Source organism: Oratosquilla oratoria, chromosome 24 (genome assembly GCF_046742065.1).
Source record: "Oratosquilla oratoria isolate Oo_2021 chromosome 24, ASM4674206v1, whole genome shotgun sequence".
NCBI classification, from domain to species: domain Eukaryota; kingdom Metazoa; phylum Arthropoda; class Malacostraca; order Stomatopoda; family Squillidae; genus Oratosquilla; species Oratosquilla oratoria.
Genome location: NC_134800.1, coordinates 7,415,815 through 7,423,314, shown reverse-complemented (window position 1 = coordinate 7,423,314; position 7,500 = coordinate 7,415,815).

Here is a 7,500-nt window from a genome sequence, read left to right as displayed (position 1 = left end):
ATAGAGGAGAGATAGAGGAGAGATAGAAAGGAAAGATAGAGAGCAGAGATGGAGAGCAGAGATAGAGAGGACAGAGAGAGAGATAGAGAGAGGAGAGGGGAGAAAGGAGAGAGATGAGAGAGAGAGAGAGAGAGAGAGAGAGAGAGAGAGAGAGAGAGAGAGAGAGAGAGAGAGAGAGAGAGAGAGAGAGAGAGAGAGAGCAAACACACAGACACTCAAAGACAAATATCTATTCGAAAGTCAAGGAGGAGAAGGGAAACGTGGAGTAGTATAGTTATATTTTTTCAATAGAATTAATCGTCTGCTTTCTGTATTATATGTTCTTCCCAGTGTCTGAGAAGTATATGAAGAACTGCTGAAGAAGCTGATATCATTTAACCAAATATTTCATGCACGGAACACAAAACTTTAATTCGGGACTGTCTACCGGTTTATCGATTTCCGATAAAGAAAAATATTCGTATTAGATTAAGAAATATGTTAATTTCTTCAGCATAAAGGCATAATTCGGAAGAGTTTCGTGTATGTGTATGTGCCTGTGTATATATAAGCGCGAATATGTGTCTGCCTATGTTTGTATGTGCATGTGTATGTCTATATGTGTATGTGTGTACGTATGTGTATATGTGCATATGTAATCGCGTACGCATGTGTTTGTATGTGTATGTGTATGTCTAAATATTTATGTGTATATAGACGCGCACGAGCGGGCGCGCGCGCGTGTGTGTGTGTGTGTGTGTGTGTGTGTGTGTGCGTATGTATACGTGTAAATGTACGTGCGTTCGCGCGCGTTTATGTGTGTACGAGTGCGTGTGTGCACATATGTGTGCGTGTGCACATGCGTACACACGTGTGTGATGCATGTACGTGTATGTAATTATGGATTCTAGAACACGAATATCTAGACTTTGTCTTTTCCTCAAGTTTAGTACGCTGTCGTATCATTTACCACTCCATTCCACACATTCAGAATTCATTCCCTAACTTGAATTTGAGATATTTTTTTTCTTTTCTAGATTAATTATAGCAAGGCTCAAATGACGCCGTGCTATCTGATAATGTCCATTATAGATTTTTCTAGCTAAAGGCGCAGGGTTTTATGGAAATGGGGCTATTACCTATGTGATGAAGTAGGCAGGTAGAGGAGTATTTTTTCTATTTATCTATTTATTTATTTTTTATTATCAATATGTACCTCTTTAATAAATGTTCGATGGTGGAACGGTTTAGAGCGTCGCGACTTGTGGCGTAGGTCGAGGAGACGGAAGTTCGAACTCTGCCACTAGCGAGATGGACCAAGGGGATGGTTTATCAAATTCCACGATATAAAGTCCTCTGTAAGGGGCACCGTTCTAGACTCCTGATAGGTGCGGGTTCAAGACATTAAATTGAATAATATATATTTTTTAATTTAATTTTGTCTTCTGATTGTATTTCTCATTCCTGTAACAGGTTTAGATTTACTGTGTGTCTTAAAAAAAATACTCAAAATAGTTGTCCTATTTTTTTTTTTTTTTTATCAAATTTGGAGAAACTGTTTGCAAATCGACCCTTGTATTTGTATAATGATGATGATGATGATGATGATGATGATGATAATGATAATGATGATGATGATGATGATGATGATGATGATGATGATGATGATGATGATGATGATAAAAATGAACCTAATCGTAAGCTTAAATTGGACGCATAAATTATAAGAGAAGAAAAGGAAGAGGAAAAGAAGAAAAAATAAGAAAAGAAGAAAAAAAAGAAGAAAAAGAAGAAAAAGAAGAAGTAGAAGAAGAAAAAGAAGAAAATGAAGACAAAAAAAAAGAAAAGTAGAAAAAGAAGAAAAAGTAGAAAGAAGAAAAGAAGAAAAAGAAGAAGAAAATTAGAAGAAGAAAAAAGAAGTACTAGAAGACGAAGAAGTAGAAGAAGAAAGTTCAAAATCTGACAGACAAATTATAGACATTTTCATGCAAATTGCAGGATTTCCTGTACTGATTCCGGGCACATTACAACATTTCCTCCTTTACCATCACTCTACATGTGAACCTTGATATAACCTCAGTAATTATCTAGAAACGTCAATTTTTACTCTTTTTACTGAAAACTTAATTGTTAGAAGTTGACAACTCCGAACGTAATTAAGCTAAAAAAAAAAAAAAAAAAAAGCATGTCAATTAATAGTGGCATAATCTAGTGTTTATTCTGCCCGACAACAGATGATTCTCTTCAGCAATGAAGCCTACTAGTGAGGGTGACCTGCTTTAACATAATTCTGTTGAATTTAGCATATTTTCCATAGAAATAGTACTAAGAGGTAGAAAAGATTTTTTTAGTCAAACTAGCATCATCGTCGTCATCATCGTCATCATCGTCATCATCTATGTCATCATCGACGTCATCAGAGACGTCATCATCGACAACATCATCGTCGTCGTGATCATCATCTTCGTCATCATCGTCGTTATCATCGTCGTCGTCATTGTCGTCATCATCATCGTCGTCGTCATCATCGTCGTCATCGTCATCATATTCGTCATCATCGTCACCCACATCGCCGTCATCATCATCGTCATCGTCATCATCATCGCCGTCATCGTCATCATCACCGCAGTCATCATCATCGTCATCATCGTAGTTACCATCGTCATCGTCGTCATCATCATCATCATCGTCGTCGTCATCATCGTCGTCATCATCGTTGTCGTCCTCGTCCTCATCGTCGTCATCATCATCGTCGTCATTATCATTATCACTTCATTTCTTTTCATTTTATTTGATTTCATTTCACTTTTTGTCTCGTTGTTAGCGATTTCTTTTGAGATGAACAGAATAGTCTAATACTATTCACTGATAACCAACACACTACTTCACTAAACTGAAATAGTCACAATTTGCAAAATTACCTATCTCACGTTTTCAAAACGCTACACATAGTTATCAAACCTTTTCGTACATCTACTTAGTGGTAGATAATCTACGTCACCACAGGCCAGAGAATTTCAGCATTAACGATCTATATCTAGGATAGAAAATCCTCACAAAGACCACTGACCTTTGGAACTATGGAGACATGATCAAGAAATTAATTACTCGATGTACAAGACTTTGTCCAATCTGAGCTTAGGCTTCGCTGTGAACATTCTCCTTTGATCATAATGATGTGTGAAAGGGGGAAGGGTGGGAGGAGGTGAGAGAGAGAAAGTAAGGAGAGAGGGAGACGAGGGAGAGGGAGAGAGGGAGAGGGGGAGAGGAGGGAGAGGGGGAGAGAGGGAGAGGGAGAGAGGGGAGAAGAGAGAGAGAAGAGGGGGAGAGGAAAAAGAGGGGAAGAGAAAAAAGGGGGGAGAGGGGAGAAGAGAGGAGAGGAGGGGGAGAGGGGAGAAGAGGGGAGAGGGAAGAAGAGAGGGAGAGGGAAGAAGAGGGGGAGAGGGAAGAAGAGGGGAGAGGGAAGAAGAGGGGAGAGGGAAGAAGAGGGGGCGAGGGAAGAAGAGGGGGAGAGGGAAGAAGAGGGGGAGAGGGAAGAAGAGGGGGAGAAGGGAGAGGAGGGGAGAGGGAAGAAGAGGGGGCGAGGGAAGAAGAAGGGGGAGAGGGAAAAAGAGGGGGAGAGGGAAGAAGAGGGGGATAGGGGAGAGGAGGGGAGAGGGGAGAAGAGGGGAAGAAGAGGGGAAGAAGAGGGGAAGAAGGGGAAAAGAGGGGAAGAGGGGGAGAAGGGAGAAGAGTGGAAGACGGAAGAAGAGTGGGAAAGGGTAGAAGGGGAAGAGAGGGTGAAGAGGTAGAAGGAGAAAGAGAGAAGGGGAGATAAAGAGAGAAGGGAGAAGGTGGAGGGAAAAGAGAGGTAAGGGGTGGAGGGGGGAGGGGGGACAGGGAAAAGAGAGGCGAAGGGGGAAGATGAGAAAGAGAGGCAGAGGGGGGAGATGAAAAGAGGGGAGGATGGGAAGCGGGGGGAGAGGGGGAAGAGGGGGAAGAGGGAGAAGAGGGGGAAGATAGAGAAGAGGGGGAAGAGGGGGAAGAGGGGGAAGAGAGGGAAGAAAGAGAAGAGGGGGAAGAGGGGGAAGAGGGGGAAGAGGGGGAAGAGGAGGAAGAGGGGGAAGAGGGGGAAGAAGGGGAAGAGTGGGAAGAGGGAAAGAGGGGGAAGAGTGGGAAGGGGGGAAGAGTGGGAAGAGGAGGTAGAAGGGGAAGAGGAGGTAGAAGGGAACGAGGAGGTAGAGGGGGAAGAGGAGGTAGAGGGGGAAGAGGAGATAGAGGGGGAAGAAGGGCAAGAATGGTAAAGGGAGAGAGTGGAGAGGTGGAAAGGAGTAGAAAGGAGGAGAGGAAAGAGGGAGAGAGGGAAGAAAGAAGGGGAAAAGAAGAGGGGAAAAGAAGAGAGGGGAAAGGAAGAGAGAGGGGGAAAGAAGAGGGGGTGGGGGAGAGGGGGAGAGGGGGATGGGGGGGAGAGGGGAATAGATTGATCCTGCACTATTGTTTGTGAGTCCATTGCAGTTCCGTGTGGAATAGCGGTGAAATTGGCAGGGCTATCAGACAAGTACTGGTACACGCTATGCTAAATTAGACAGCAGCATTGAGCATGGGCAACTTTGGCTTTTGAGGAATGCACATTTTCTCACCTGTGCAAGAAAAATAATGTATCCGCACGTGTGTGAATAATCATGTGTATACGTATACATATATGTGTATATATGTGAATATTTATACATATACATGTATATGTGTATATGTATACATATACATGTGTATATGTGTATATATGTATATGTATACATATACATGTTATATATGTATGTGGGTATATATATGTTTATGTGTGTATTTATGTATGTATGTATGTATGTATGTATGTATCCATGCATGTATGTAGGGGTATGTATGTATGTACTGTATGTATGTACTACATATATGTACTGTATGTATATGAATGTATGTATGTATGCATGTATGTATATATACATGTATGCATGCATGTATACATGTATGTATGCATGTATACATGTATGTATGCATGTATACATGTATGTATGCATGTATACATGTATGTATGCATGTATACATGTATGTATGCATGTATACATTTATGTATGCATGTATACGTTCTGCAGACAACTGTTTTGATAATTTTCGGATTTCCATGAACTATTTTTTGGACGAATCCAGGGTTACCGTGACTCATTTATATAATATACATTTTTTTTGTGAAGGAGGTGGAAGGGGATGGAAAAGGGAAGGGAGAGAGGGTGGAAGTGGGGGAGAGGGTGGAAGTGGGGGAGATGGGGGAAGGGGAGATGGGGGAAGGGGAGAGGAGGGAAGGGGAAAGAGTGGAAGGGGAGGGGAGAGGGAAGGGGGAAATGGTACTGTCTGACTTTGATATATTCTTTAATTTTCTTAAAAGAAGGATGACAAATTATTTTCTTATGTTTTTTTTTTGGGGGGGGGGATGGTAATAGGAGGGAAGGTCGTAGATACCGACTTCAATATTAGTTCATTTCTCTTAAAGAACAACATAAATTTTTTACATTTTCTTCTTGTTCTTGAGGAGCTTTTTTCTTATTTTTTTATTTTCTTGAAGAAAAGATATGAAATAAAACAAGAAATAATGATAATGATAGCGATAAGAAAATAAAATATCTTCTGATTTTTTTTTTTTTTTTGGGGGGGGGAGGGGTAGGTGGTAGATTCCGACCTCGACCTCCTTAATTTTCTTAAACAGAAATAAATGAATATATAAATAAGTAGATAAATAAATAAATAAATAGATAAACAAATAAATATACAAATAAATAAATAAATAAATGAATAAACAAATGAATAAATAAATAACATTTCTTGTGGTTTTTGAGGACATTATTTTCTTTTGGGTGGGGAGGGATGGATTCCAGCTTCAACCTCCTTAATTTTCTTGAAGAGCAAAATTTTTCAATTTTCTTCTGGATCTTGATTTTTTTCTTTGTGGGGCAAGGGGAGGCGGTAGACCCTCCCTACTTAATTTTTTTTCTAAAGAAAAAAGAAATCAAATATCCTCTGGTTCTTGAAGAACAAAAATTTTCGATTTTCTTCTGATTCTTGATTACTTTTATTATTTTTTCTTTGTAGGGCAGGGGTAGGCAGTAGATCCTCCCCCCTTAATTTTTTTCTAAAGAAGAACAAGAAAAAAAAAATCAAATTTCTTCTGGTCCTTGATGAACAAAAATTTTCATTTTTTTCTTTTTTTTTTTTTTTGTATGGGGCAGGGGTAGGCGGTAGACCCTCCCTTTTAATAAAAAAAAAAAAAAAAAAAAAAAATCTTCTGGTTCTTGAAGAATTACATTTTCCCGCCCGCGGTGCCTCAGAGTCTGTTAGTGCTCGGGGTCTTCTCATCGGCAAATAGCCTTTTCTCTTATCGCCTTGTGCGTTTGACTGTGAGCAGCATAGGAAATGGAACATCGCCGAGAACAGGCCGGGAAGGCACCGGACAGAACCGAGTCTGACAGGGAAGTTTACACAAGGACAGGACGTGGAGGAAGAAGAATGTGGGGGGAAGGAGAAAAAGTAAGAGGAGGGGAAGAAGAAGGAGGAGGGGAAAGAGGAGAGGTAGGAGGAGGGGAAGGATGAGAGGTAGGAGAAGGAGAAACAGAAGGAGAGGTAGGAGGAGGGGGAGGAGGGGAGGTAGGAGGAGGGGGAGGAGGGGAGGTAGGAGGAGAGACAAAACGTGGAGGAAGAAGAATGTGGGGGAAGGAGAAAAAGTAAGAGGAGGGGAAGAAGAAGGAGGAGGGGAAAGAGGAGAGGTAGGAGGAGGGGAAGGATGAGAGGTAGGAGAAGGAGAAACAGAAGGAGAGGTAGGAGGAAGAGAAGGAGGAGAGGTAGGAGGAGGGACAAAACGTGGAGGAAGAAGAATGTGGGGGGAAGGAGAAAAAGTAAGAGGAGGGGAAGAAGAAGGAGGAGGGGAAAGAGGAGAGGTAGGAGGAGGGGAAGGATGAGAGGTAGGAGAAGGAGAAACAGAAGGAGAGGTAGGAGTAGGGGAAAGGAGGAGAGGTAGGAGGAGAGACAAAACGGAGAGGAAGAAGGATGTGGGGGAAGGAGAAAAAGTAGGAGGAGGAGAGGCAGAAGGGGAAGAAGATGGAGGAGGGGAAGGAGGAGAAGTAGGAGGAGAGGTAGGAGGAGGGGAAGGAGAAGCGGTAGGGGGAGGGGAGGGAGGAGAGGAAGAAGGAGGAGGGGAAGGAGAAAAAGTAGGAGGAGGAGCGTCAGAAGGGGAAGAAGATGTAGGAGAGGTAGGACGAGAGGTAGGAGGAGGGGAAGGAGGAGAGGAAGAAGAAGGAGGAGGAGAAAAAGTAGGAGGGGAGAGGCAGAAGGGAAAGAAGAAGAAGAAGGAGGAGAAGAAGGAGGAGAAGGAGGAAGAGAAGGAGGAGAGGTAGGAGGAGAGGTAGGAGGAGAAACAGAAGAGGTAGGAGGAGGAGAAGGAGAAAGATTAGGATGAGGAGAGGCAGAAGGAGAAGAAGAAAGAAGTAGGATGAGGAGAGGCAGAATGGGAAGAAGATG